The 14,863-nt window shown below is 27.1% G+C and overlaps 1 protein-coding gene across 2 annotated transcripts in view; it reads right to left on the reverse strand.

Moving 5' to 3' along the window:
* The window catches only part of LOC129966047 (mid1-interacting protein 1-B-like), a 79,615-nt gene that overhangs the window by 28,803 nt on the left and 35,949 nt on the right, over nt 1–14,863 (reverse strand). The window contains exon 2 of one of the 2 annotated variants that reach the window (XM_056080399.1): nt 7,416–9,257. The exons of the other annotated variant lie outside the window; for it this stretch is intronic. The gene's annotated coding sequence lies outside the window, so the exon portion shown is untranslated. Of the gene's footprint in view, nt 1–7,415; nt 9,258–14,863 lie in introns of those variants that run through there. 2 annotated transcript variants of the gene reach the window in all.

A 14,863-nucleotide genomic window follows, 5' to 3' on the forward strand; every position in this document is an offset into this window, starting at 1 on the left:
TTATACTCACGTTACATTACTAAAGTAATTTGATTTATTTTGAAGCTTATCCAAAAGGTTTGAGAAAAAATTTTAATGAAATACAAGAGTGAATAAAATTATATTTTCTAAAAAATATAAAAAAGTCAAGAATTTAACAAATTATGTGATTTTGTATGTAATGAAATTCAATTCTTATGATTTATACAAAAACGATCTACTTTAAAAGAATTGATTGTTTTTTTAAAAATAAACTTATATTATTTATGAATGTATAATCACAACTGAAGCTTAATCTTGGAAAAATGAATGCATTGGCTTTTGAAATTTATTGTTGATGTCATGAAATATTACTTTAATTGTTGCATTGTGAATATTATCACGAATTATTTGTTTAATTAAAAAAAACCACCAAAAACATCATAACATTCTTCAACCTTTCGAAATTTGATGTCTTTGCATTTTTGAAAAATCATTGCAACATTTTGAATTAATTTGTAAAAGTTATTTTTTCCCAGACCTAGCATATAGATGGAGAGCACATAAATTGATATATGTAATCATTAAAATTAGCAACAGCGAATCCTAATGCACATTTCACATACACATTTTCTGCAAATAGCATTCCATGAAAAATTAAAAGTCATAGTTTACTAAAGTTATTCCATTTTGATGTCATGTATTCCATTATATTCATGACTTAATCTTGCAGTCCAAGTACATGCAATCATATTGTCGTTACTTACGACACTTTAGAAGCCGCTGTCAGATCTGTAAACTATTTGAGCCGAATGAGCGTCTTTTTCTTTTTAAATAGCGCCAACTAGGGCCAAGAGTACAACTTAGCTACTTAATTCGCACATCTCACAGATAGAACACAGAGGAAGAAAAACCATGCCCAAACTGGGACTCCAAACCAGGACGCCCAGATCACGAGGAAGGCGCTATCTCTATGCCAGGACGCCGGCCAACATACTAACTTCCGTTATTGTATCATCAACATTTGACTGTTCAAATGTGAATGATATTTCCGAATCTTAGAAAGAATGCCCATAAAGTTTATTTCCTCTTTGTGAAAAAAGCAAATCTAGAAATGTCATCTTTTAAAACTAAGTGAAATCTAAAAATGTGATTTTTTAAAATTAAATTAGTTTATGTGGCATTGAATGATTTTAACTTGCATAAATTCTTACTAGAATATTTGCTCAAATAATTACACATATATTTTTTCACCGAAATTTTACTTTTGATACCCATAAAAAATTTGATTAATTAAATAAATAACTGTAATTTTTTTAGCACATCAAGCGAAACTATTAAAAGAGAATTCGTAATAGATGTGCAAGGTCATTTTGTAATTGTTCTTGCGATGCTTGTAATGAAATAAGAAAATTTATTATTCAAATATCATCACTCAGGTTAAACTATATACATTTCTTGGTTTCAAATAATATTAAGAAGTTTTTAATTTCACTCAAAATATCATTCAATGAGCCACTTCTCATTATTCTAGTGTATATAACATAACGAAATTATCTATTCTTACTTTGAAAGCTTCCGTATATCTCTTCGTATTTCGGTTAAGCTGTCATATGACATTTCCCGATGAAATATGCAGAAGGAAAGAAAATTAACAAAAGTAAGCACATCTCAAGAAAAATTCACTTGTAAACCGATCCTAATTTTACAATTTGTTGATTTATCGAATAGAAAAAAAAACTTGTAAATAAAATAAATTTTCTGTAAACTATAACTACCTAGGAATTCAATTCTGGTAGTTAAAAATAAAGGCTATTTTTCAAATAGCTTTTATTTAAACTTGAAAAGTCTTGCATCGCCTCATATAGATATCGATGTAAAGAAAAAAAGGCATAGATCTTGGTATCAACGATAATAATATTAAAGAACTTATGACGAAGTCAAGTAATCAATCATATTAAAGAAGAAAAAAAATTTAATTTAAAAAATAATTATTTCACGTGGTTAAAAAATAAAAGCTATATATTAATTTTTTTTTTTAATTTACTTACTGAAATAATTTGCATACTCAATATATAAGCTTAGCAATATAAATGAGATTTTAAGAGGTGAATGAGCTTCGAAATTGAGACAGGAATTTCTTACGATCCAAAAAGCAAAAAGGTTTCGGAGACGTCATGACTATTGTTCTGAAGTGCATAATGTTTTTCTTATTCAAACGTGTTTTCTAAAAAGCAGTACTGAAAAAAAAAATGTTTATACTCGCAGAAAATTGCTTACCATGAGAATCAAGTGTAAACTTTTCTGAAAGAGAAAAAAAACTTTAAGGATAGAATCATTTCAGTCTTAAGTCATAAACCCGATTTTAGACTGGAAGAACAATGAAGTCCAGGTTTTATGTTTTTTCAAGGCAAGGTATTTAAAATGAACTCTGCAGCATAAGCTTTCTAAATAATAATAAAATCAAAGTATTTCTTAAAACACCCAATGCTGTGAAAATAAACTTTAAATCAGCCTAATGACGATACAAGTGGGACTGTAATGAAGAGGTTTATTAAATAAGGCAGGATAAAAAAATGAGTAAAATGAAAATGATATGAATGACAATATATTCTCTTTTGAAAATTAGAAAAAAAAGCATAAATGAAAATATCTCATTTTCGTCTGTATTAATATCCAGCATATTTATATTCTGTAAATATAATCAGAAACGAAGTGATCTGTAAAAATAAAATGTAGTCTTAAAATGAAAATTGATTTTTCATTTTCTGCTAAAATGTAAACAAACTGAACAAGAATACTACTAATCAATTGAAACCCTTCAAAACTTCGGTCCAGTTAGTTTTGATTTCCATATTTTATAATGCGTTTTTACCTTTACTTTCTTTTACTTTCTAATCAAATAGAATTAGGACTCTTTCTAATGCAAAATTAAAATTTATGTGTTTTCAAAATGTTACTTATTATAATCTAATTTCTAAATTATTCTTTTATTAAAATGTCTTTATTTTATTTATGATTAATCTTATATTTCGTAGGTTATAAAGCATTAAAAAGTTAACAATTTTCTACCTCTTTGTCTAAAGCATTACGGAATAATGAATATTAGTAAGATTCTTATAAAATTTTTATGTAGTGGCTTATTTGTTACAAAAAATAGTTATTTCCTATCTATAAATCAGTCCATCAACAATTGCGCGGATTTTCGAAAGTTTATTAGCAGTAGAATTTGACTAACTAAACTTGTAACTGCAATTTATAATTTGTACATAGGAATGATTAATTTAAGGATAATGAATCGATATGAATAAAAACCGAATAAATTCCTTTCGCTTTCCGAATCCCAAGATCTAAATATTCAATTGAAACGAGCAAATATTTCGTCATTTACTGTTAATGTTTTCCTGAGACACTTGTTCTATTTCATGTTATATGTGCAAGTTCTAATTAGTCATGGATAAGAAGCTAGTGTTCTAATTCTCAGACTTAGGTGAAAGTACTTTTTGAAGGGATTTACATCGGGTTTGAACTCGTGATCAACGAGCATAACGAACCCATTTATCGAGAAATCAGAAATACCTCTTTCTTGAAATGAGGACGTTAAGCCCAAATAATACAAAAATAAATTTTCTTTCATTAAAAGACGATTTTTTAAAAAAATTAATCATTTTTATTAATGTCTCGCATGAATTTTTCCATAAATTTCTGCATATAAAATATATGAAGTAAAATTGATGTGATACAAATGCAAAATATACTATAGATTTTCAAAATTATAAATTTCAATTTAATAATTAATTTTATCAAAAAATTAATTTTTGAAATCTTATCAAAATTAATTTTAAAAGATTGACATTTTTTCCAATAAAGAATTTCAACTGTTTATTTCTTAAAAATAATTAATATAAGAGAAAAACTAGAAAGTAATTTACTATATAAAACAAACTCTTCTTTTATATTCTTCTTGTGCAAAAGGAACTATTCATTTTTTACATTTATATAACTTTTATAATGTAGAAACTATTTGATTACGCATTAGAAGAACCACAAGCCATTCGTATTTATTGTATGCGTTCGCGGCTTTTTAGTTAGATTACAAATTAAAAATATTAATTAAATAATATTTTATAATTGTTTTCATAAAAAAATAATTAATATTATTCAAAAAAATCGATTTTAATGTTAATGAGAAACTAAAACTTATATATATATATATATATATAGTTGCAAACTTGTACGGGAAAAAAAAGATGAAGTAATCGGTAAGTATGTCCTTCTTTTAAGCAACTGTTTTGGGGTACTGATATACGTAATCAATAAAATTATCTTGAAAAAACAAATCATGCTCAGGAAGTTGATCTGTGTTTCTACGTCCTTGAAGGACGCGAGGAGGCCATTGCTTTCATGTTACGCGCGTTTCACGTGAGGTCGTTTCGAATTCTTAACCTGATTTCGAAATTTTTGCAGAGAGCACTGATGTCCAAATATTCGAGGATGTTTTAATGAAGAATCTCGAGGGTTCCTTGGTGGCCTCTTGGTGTTTCATCAGGTTGTCTTCAGGATGGATCTCCAAGGTTGTCTGACGCCATTTAGAATCAATTCTAGATAATTCTGAAGGCTGCTGCTGGCCCTAGGGTCCGTTTTAACTTTAACGTTAAATAATAGATCCTCTGTGGTCACCTTTGATACTAGATGTGTTTACCTCTAAAAAAGTGATTGCAGTAGTGTAAGAAAATTTATCAAGTCTGCTGTCAAAAATTCGTGCTTGTCAAACCAGTTTATTAGGGAAAAAAATGCTAGAACATTTGATAAAGAAATTGATTTATGTTTTTAACTTTCTTTCCTTAAATTCTATTTTTATTTGGAATATTTTTCTTTAAGAATACGAAATTTTTTTAATGCATGCATTTAAGGAAACACAAATAAAAACACACTACATACATTCATTTCATCTAAAATCATGAGATATTAAACCAATTCATTGGTATCTTAGAAATTTCGCTATCAATAATTTTGAGAAAATATTAAAGAAATTTAAATGTTTAATATTTTAATCCTCTGCACAGAATTCGAAACTCCTTTCAATAAATACATTGCTGTGATGCGTCAGGCAACTAAAGAAATTTTTTTTTTTAAAAGATGTTTCCAATATAATTTGATTTCAAATATTAAATTAATTTAGAGAGTTTTCTTTGATTAATATAAATTTAAAATATTATTCTGATCTAACAAACATTTTCCTATTTTCATTTCAAAAGCGGTGAGAATGACCATATATATTTGTTAAGTTATTTAATTCCAACGTAGTACCTTAGTCCTTATAGTGCCTCGTTTTTAATTATAATTGTGTCACTTTTATTAATTTTCTATTTTTGTATTTCGTTATTTGCTTCCCAATAAATTGATGCAATTTATAATAAAATGAAAATTGAAATAAATGCAATAAATTTACAAATCGATTCATTTCAATATTTTAAACAATCTTAAACGTCATGAAAGAAACGATATTTTTTGTAAATTTTCTTTCTTCTTTTCATTGAAATAAAAAGGTAATCATCCTCAGGAAAAATTGTGTCTCATACATAATGATGGGGCCTGGCTCTTGAATTAATTTATAGAATTTTACACTTTGTTCAAGAATGTTCTATATTTTTCAATGCATATTTCTTTACAAAATAGTAATGGTTTTTATGTAAAATTTAGAAAGAATGTCTCTGGATAGTTATAGTTATCATGAATATACTACCTCGTTTTAGGCTTTAGAATTCGGAAATGATTTAGCCATCTCCATTTGCCTAAAAACACAATAATCCCCTTTTACAATTTTTATTCTGAACAATTACAAACGTCTGTAGTTTTATTTAATTTAAATTTTCTTAATATTTCTTAAAACTAGAACCGAGTTTAGAAACTAGTTTCCGATTTATCTCTACAAATGCAACAGTGAGCTTTTCTTTTTTTTTTCTTTCCAGTAATACATAAATACAGGGTACCGTTAATTCGCTTGCAAGCTTAAAGGATAAGTCAAGTTAAAGAAATAGGTCATTTCTCCGACACGGCTTGATGTCGGAAATGAAAACGATGGCCTCTACAGAGGGCGACTGCGACTTAAATTAAAGAAAGGAATATTCAAGGTAAAATGTAATGCACAATATTAATGAAAATTAATTTTCAATATATAACAACGCAACTGCATGAATGATAACATTACAATTTATACTGAACATGCCAAGTGTGATTATGAAAATAGATCCAATATCGAATAATAATAAATTTTTGAGTATTTAAAGTAAGTGTTCAAAGGAATTGGCGTCTGAAAAGATAAATGCCTTTCATTTTGTAATTCATGCACCCAGATTGTTAATTTAGATTCGGTTATGTTTGTGTTGTACAACTTGTCTTCTTTTACTTATTTCCCTGACAAAGAGTTTTTCGTAACTGTCTTTTTCACATTTTGATTCCATTCTCCAATGGAAAAATGTATATCTGACCTTCCCTTAAAGTTGTTAAGCAATCTTCTTGGATTATCTATACAGCGAAATATCTTCGTCACCTGAAAATAAGCCAACATCTGAAAAAGTAGAAATATTCGTAATTTATAAATAAATATCATTTTTAAAGAATAAACATTGTCTGAAAATATGGTGATTCGATATTTAAATTAAAAGTAAACTTCAGCTTATGTCGGAAGTAGTATAAATTGTTTCTAGAAATTATAAGGCTTAAATGAGAATAAATTTAATGATTCTTTATCAGGAATGTTGTTAACAACAACAATTTTTGTATAATAGGAATAATTTTGTATAATAATTGCATAATAAATTTACAAAAATAATTAATTAACTTTTTTGCAATTATTTTAACTGTAAATTATTCGTTATTATGGGCAAGTCTGTAAAAACAAAATTTTAACAGTTGTTTGTAAATTGTTCATTTAATTCTAAAACTTATGTTCTAGAAATTCTGTGGAATATCTTTACTGATTTTACGCAGGTGTGAATTCAGCTACTCATTTTAACGGAATTAAATTATGCACCAAAACAAACCAAAAACTTGTAATAAATCCAAAGTCAGTCAGGAAATTCTAATGAAAGCCGAATAAATCAATTCTGTTTGAAAAAATTAAAATAGATTGGTTTATAACCTTTTTTAGACTGCTTTAGCTATGAAATTGGATATTAATAAATATAAGCTCATAGATATGAAAATAAATGAACTAAATTTAAAATTATTATTAATAATGATTTCAATAAGGAATTGTTTTATTCATCTAGAATAATTTTGATTTAATTATACGATAAAAAAACCAGAGAAAATGTGAAAATTATTGGTAAATTTACATATGCTTAAAACAGGGTGGTTTTTATCACCGAAATTGGTCTAAAGAACAATTGTCGGAAAAAAGACATTTGAAATGTGTAGTTAATTTTGAAAAACATAAATAAGCATCTAACAAGTTTCAATAAAAATACTTTAATATAAAATTTACTGGACCTATACATACAATAATTATTGTACAATAACAATATGTACATATTTACACAATTTATACGTAAATAAATTCAGGCACTGGATTTTTTTTTATATATCTACAATAACATAACAGGTTACTGACAGATGTTTCAAGTTCCATTCAATCACCACACTATTTGGAACGCACACAAAAATATAATAGATATAAAAATCAGCATGAGGACAGGAAAACGACAAATTCTGCTGCGTATCAAATTCCGTTTATTTCAGACTATATAACACAGACCATAACATACTAATAATGGAAATAACGATTATTTTTAATTTGTGTGTACTTCCGCTGCAACTTCACATTCTCTTGGGCCAAGCGATTTTAATTGCATTTTTATTTTCAAAATATGTTACTGTTATTCATTGTTATATTATAAATTTCTGTTCCTTTTTGTTTGCAGTTACAGTACATATTATAATGTATTGATTTTAGGAAATGATAAATAAATAGAGTATTTTTTGAGTACAAATTTTAGTGTTGTATTAAAATTTTTACGTACGGTCGAGTTAAGGGAGAGATGAATGACCCACTTCTTTAATGCAAACTTTCTAAAAATGCACACAATCTATTGGCCTTTGCGATAAAAATTATTGAGAAAATTTAATGAAGAATTAATCTTCGATCCAAAATTACTAATATTAAAGATTTATAATAAAACTTTTTAAAATGAACTTCTCAATTCTTATTTGAATATGATAAGCTCAGATTATCTCACCTCCCCAACTAAAAACATGTTGAGACATGATTTTTGGCGCAAAGTATGCCATAAAACGAGATATTTAAAGAATAGATAAATAACGAATAATGAAGAAATAACGAATAGATGTTTCTTAAAATGAAACATCTGTTCATATTTCTCCAATAAATATGATGCTAAATTTATATTCCTCCTGTACAACAATCACTTTATTTTTGAAAACATAATTTCGTCATCATGAAAGTGTTATTTTAAATATTTTCTCTTTTTCTCTATATTATTCAAATTTCTGTTTAATGTATGAAATATCCAAAAAAACGAACATTTTAGTATATTTTATTATGCCTTTGTTGTTTACACTTTTTACTCATTAGAAATTTCGTTTACAATGCTATAGAGAATAATAAAAGTGAAGTTCAAAAATTTTGGTAACGTGTTTTTAGTACATTAAGGAAAACTTATTAACTGAAAACCCATAACAATTAACCAATTTTTTCATACATTTGGCTCTACTTCCTGTTTTCTTCATTATAGAGAAAGATAAAAAAATTATAAAAAATAGGAATAATATAGGAAATGTTTCAAATATATTAAAGCGTTTCAATGCATAATAAAACTAGAACAAAAAAAACATTTTTTTAAAAATTTCATTCAAGAGTTAGCTACCGACTAAGTTATGTCCTTAATTCATTTCTAAATTTCCAAGATAACAAGCAGCGAAAGCACACATCAACATAAACAGAAATCAACAAGCAGCAGATGACAGAGAAATAAGACTTAACAAGAAAAATTTTTAAACATAACCCACAGGAAAACGATAGAAACCCGTATCTCAACTTATTTGCAATTGAAAACAAATCAAATATCAACGAGAAAATAAAAAATATTACTTCCGTCTGTGAATGTTTTCCAGTTGGCATATTACTAGCCTAAATACTTAGCCTAGTAATGAACAAAACAAGATTTTACTGTTCTTTTTAACATTCTTTGATATTATTAAAGAAGAGCTGATGCCATTGGATTGTACACTAATCTTCCTTGGTGATTTAATCGCAATTTATTTTCCCAGCAATCCACCTGAAATGAAAGAAAGGAAGCAAAGATCATAATATACGCAAGTTCTTGATTAATAGAGGTCGAAAGGAAAAATAAGAGTTAAATATGCTATATCAAAATTTTAATGAATAAAGTAACTAATTATCATAATAATATTCTTTTTTTGTTTATCGTTCGTACATATTTTGGTTACTATTGATTGTTCTAAGAAACTTTTTTCAGACACCTGTTTGGAAATGAAAATATGGATATAGAACAAATAACACGTTTTAATCAGGTTTTTATTTTATAAAAATAAATGAAGCGAGAAATATAAAAGGGTTCCAGTTCAGTAAAATACCTAGGCCACCAGGACACCAAATAATTTTAAGAGAAGCTACAAATCTATTCATTTCACTGTCTAGTGACATAATTTAAAATCAAAATTGCAAAACAAAATCCCCAATTTACAACTTCAGTAAATATTTTTAACTTCGTAGCATTATTTTTTTATATCTTTCGTATTCGTTGCTTATTCAAAGATCAGAAATGATCTAAATGAAATTAAAATAAAAACTTAAATTCGGTTTTTTAATACGAATCTTACAAGTTTGTATAAAATACGAAAATACCTGAATTTGTATTTGCATTTAAAAAGAAATCAGGAAAAAGGTTTTTAATTCATACTTTTTGAAATAGTTTGCTGATATTATTCTTTTTGTATATTCAATTGCATCTGAAGAAATGCGGTCAAGTAAAGAAAAAGAATGAATCCATTGTCTTTTGTTTCGAATCCATGATCGTGACACGAATATGAGAAACATTGTTCTTGAAAACCAAGGAAGTTTATTATACAGAATTTCGTCCTTGTGAAGGATACTTATTGATTATTAAAATACATAAATTTACATATTACTAAAAACAATGTATTCAAATAAAAGAAACTCTGATTAATAATAAATTTTTTATTGAAAAATTTATTTTTCCAACGACATTTTTAGTAAGTTTTTATAATTATTTTTATTTATTTATTTGATTTTCCATTCATGAAGTAGAGAAAGGAAAATGTTGTAATAGCCAAAAAATTCGACTGAAATAAATTGATGAATTTCCCCTTTCAGATCTCCAAGAGACCGAAAGACACATTTTTGGAATTATTTCAACTTACCGGGGGACACAACGATTCAAAAACTGAATGAATTAGATTTAAAATATGTTATGCAACTCTTTAACCAAATTCATACATTTCTGTTAAATTTTGGACCATCTATGAGAAGTAAATAGCAAGAGGATGAAATTAGGCTTATTGTTTCCTCACCAGCATTACAGATATTTATCAAATATATTCGACATTATTTGTCAAAGAGTAGTTCGTTTGCCAGTCTGCATGTTTTCGAGTATGAGGTTGAAGTAATTTAAAACAGCAAAATTTAGGTCTATGAAATTTGTCTTGCTGGTTTTTATCTTGGCACTGACTATTGTCTCCAACTTAATAGATTATATTTCAAAGCACAAAAGCCCTCTCTGTTGTTCTAATGTACTAAAGAAACGAGATGAAAAAATTCCCGCTAAATTGGTAGTTTTTTTTTTTTTGTGTGTTTTCAAATTTAATGCTATAAAGTCCATTTCATATAATATTATTTAAAATAAAACTTGTTGTACATGTATTTTGGAAAGTATTCGATATGTTTTTAATTAAAGAGGAAAGAAATTTTAATTGTTGGAAGATTTCAAAATTAAATTACCCATTTGTCCTTTCTTTCTATCACAGGAAATAATATATCAGGAATTAAGAGTCGTTATTTTGTTTGATGGATTTCCCCATATTTTTGAAAGCAATTTAATGCTATACATTGGAATTTTTGCTTCATTATCACAGGACTATTCGGTGGCCTACTTTAAAACTTAATAAAAAAAACTTGCAGCCTTCAGTAATTGATTTTTTTCTAAATGAAATTCTAAGATGATTTTAGTTTAAATTAACGTTCTTTTTATAGCATAAAAGTATCTATATTTATTATATGATCTTAAGAACATTTTACATGTTAAATATTTGCATATTTCAGCTCAGCTATTAGAAGAATGATTTTACACTTACAAAAAATCAATTCCAAATTTTTATATAATACATAATTTTAAATTTAATTATATAAAATAAATAAAGTTTCGAAGTTTTTTTAATAAAGTGAATATTTAATGGTTAGTGATACTGTCATCTTCGATTCAATTTTGACCTAACCGCATTGTACATTTCCGAATTGTACATTTCGGAACACACACTATCGAAACTTATTTTCAAGTTCGATAATTTATGAACGCCAACAGATACATGATGATGCATCGACTCTCAAAATTTTCATAGAATGTGGATGAAAGCTGTTAATAACAAATGCCGATTTGCTATGTGCGATGTATGATATGAATATTGAGGTGCTCTACGTAACTTTCGCCAAAAAAAATTCATTCTTTCTTTATGGAAAATTAAAAAGCATAAATGTATGTTTCCTTTAATTATTTTTTTACTTTAGAGATAAATTTTTCATGCATTTTTCATTAATTAAATTTAAGGATTTTATCCCTGATTAAAATATCTGTTTTACGAATCAATGAAAATAAAAGAACGCTTTCCCAAATGATACAGTTCCTTTTCGTTACCTCGAAGGTCAATTCTTTAAAAAATATTTCTTATAATGTTTTATTTCTTTCAGAAAAAAGCATTTTGTTCAAAGTGGTCGAAATGTCAACCACAGCATGGTACTTTAAGATCTTTTTTTTTTTGTTATAATAGAAACAGAATGAAAAGACCCGAGTTCATCAACAAATGAATAAAATTGCCTTTGGAGAACATTTTGAAAGAAACTGAAGTCATATCAAGTCTTTATGGAACAACTGATAAGACTTAGGATAATTTTCCTTATAAACCAAGAATATCTTTGAAAATCTAGAAGAAGATAATTTCTACAGCTTTGCAATCACTCTGATTTAATCCTTAGGAAATAGAGCTTCATTATGATTTTGACTATTCAAAACATTAATGTGGAGGAAATCTTATGAAAATAAATTGCCTTTCGTAACTTAGAACAGAAAGAAATATATAAAAATCATGTGTCTGCGAGTACAATGAATTTCTACCAGATACATTAATTTTGTTAAAATAAAGTCCTAAAAGCTTTGTAAAGTTCAAATTTGATTGCTGAAAGACGAAACAAATTTTCAAATAAAGTCTTAAGAATCATCATCATTAATCTCAAAGACCTATTCGCATAATAACCAAGTGGTTCACTTCTTACTAATGATTTTATTTATATGTATATGTCATTTAGGTAAAATTACATGATAATTAAATAAATTTTAAATATTTATTCTGACTTTTTCAGAAAATTCATTTAGCTATAAAGGATCTAAAATAATGAAACTCTAAATTTTTTTACTACCTCTCAGGCTATATTTTGAATGAAAATAATAAGTACAAATCTCTTATCTTCTGATGCACACTTGAAAAATCATAGTTCAAGTTTTATACAATAGTTTTACGTCTTAATTCCTACAAATTTGATTTTTATGCTTATATGCATTCCGCATTTTTGATAAATTTAAACAATGTAATATTGTGACTCATTTTCTGATTTTTCTGATATGTCAGCATTTTACAGATAAACGTTTTGTCTTCATAGTTAACTTCATTGAGGATCATGTGTGTTTCTTTCTCTCTCTCTCTCTCTCTGTGTATTAATGGTTTATTGACCAGATCATATGACCTAAAATTTTTAAAATTGCAACATATATACTTTGGAAGGTACTTCGTCACTCTAGATATTTCATTTCAACAAAATTTTAAAGATACAAATCATATGCTGATAATTCCTTTTTTTTATTATCGTAGGGAATTCGAAACAATTCCTTGAGTATAAAATTTCTTATATATCGCATTTTGCTTTTATTTATACTGCTAGAAACTTCATTAAACAGCAATTATTTAAAAGGAATTTTATCCTACATAATCCTACATAACATACATACATACATACAATATCCTACATAACTTCAGAAACCGAGTTTTCGTCACATAATTTTCTTTTTGTATTCATCATATCAAGAGACAAAAATCATTTTAATTTTCTGAATTAAAAAACATTTTTCCCCGTAATAAATTTGTCAGTTTGTTCAGTCACCTACGATGAATCACCTTATTTATACAAATATTGTATATATATATATATATATATTGGAACTCGAACGATTTTGAGATAAGGGGAAAAAACCCATCGTTTTCTTAATATCGACGCATGAGTAGTCTGATAATCACGTGATTATTTAAAACTAATTTTTCACGAAAAAACATTTTAGAACTAAATTGATTCTGAGATGGTCAAAAGCCATCGCTTCTCTAAATTTTGGTGATTGCGAAATATGAGTCATGTGAGAACATGATGTTTTTATGTTGGATTGATACGACGTGACTTAAACAAAAATAATGTTCTCACATGATAACTTGAAATTTGCGATAGCAGATTCGAGTTATCGTAAGAGATGTATTTGTTACCATTTGTGTCCGAATTCAGTTTTTTCTTGTTCTCATAGAGCTTGGAAAATTGGGATAGATAAATGGTACTGTTTGTTGAGCGATGATAAAATAGATCTTTACTTCACTTCGTAAACAATGTCGACTGTAAATTATCGACAATCTTTGAAAATTTTCACATTTATAGTTAATAGATAAAAATTGCATATTAGGTAGTAACAAAATTTAAAAATATGGCTGCTTATTCAAGTTTTCAACTCTAATTTAAATTATTAAATGCTAAAAATTGTAATTAAAAAAAGGCTTAAAATAATATAGCAAAAAATAGTGTGTGTGTGTGTTTCATGAATGGTAATTATATAGATTTAAGAATACTTAGCGAGACTGGAAATTTAAAAAAAAACACTCTATCGTGTAACTGAAGCAATAATTTCACCTATTATTAGTCATTACATTATTTATTACCGCATTAATTAGTTCAGAGGTGGCTTACAGACGGACAATAATACGATGAATATGCTAAGTAGATTTTCCTTTTATAGAATATAGCCTACACATTAAGGCGATGAAATAATGACAATCATTGTAAGCATCGGAATGTACAAGATCAGATTGACATAATTCAAAATGAACTTCGAGCAATATCCTCTTGACGTCAAATAAGCGCTGTCAAGCGATAAACATACGCGTTTTGCCAGCTCAAGAATTTAACGCACTTCTTATTGAAGAAAAAAAAATACATGATGTCATAACACAGCCATAGATAAATTATCGATAGATGCCACGGTTGGCGATGTTGCTGATATTCCAATAATAATATTCCGAAATCAATCACCAATAATATCCCTAATACATATTTAGCTGACAGACACATACAATTAAAATGATCTGCTAAGGCATTGATGAGAGGGTAAAAAAAATTCTAAAAGCCAAGTGCTAGAAATTACTGCTTGTATTTAAGAGAAAACTGTAATATTAACAATCAACTGAAATTGCAAAATTAACACTTCAATCGAAATGAAATTGCTATTAGTGAAAATTAATTTAACGCTTCCTACAGACCTATCTGCTAATTATCTCGAAGTATCTCTCATGACTCCATTTTAAGAAAGAAGTCATGCGAGAT

This window comes from Argiope bruennichi, chromosome 4 (assembly GCF_947563725.1).
Source record: "Argiope bruennichi chromosome 4, qqArgBrue1.1, whole genome shotgun sequence".
Lineage (NCBI taxonomy): Eukaryota > Metazoa > Arthropoda > Arachnida > Araneae > Araneidae > Argiope > Argiope bruennichi.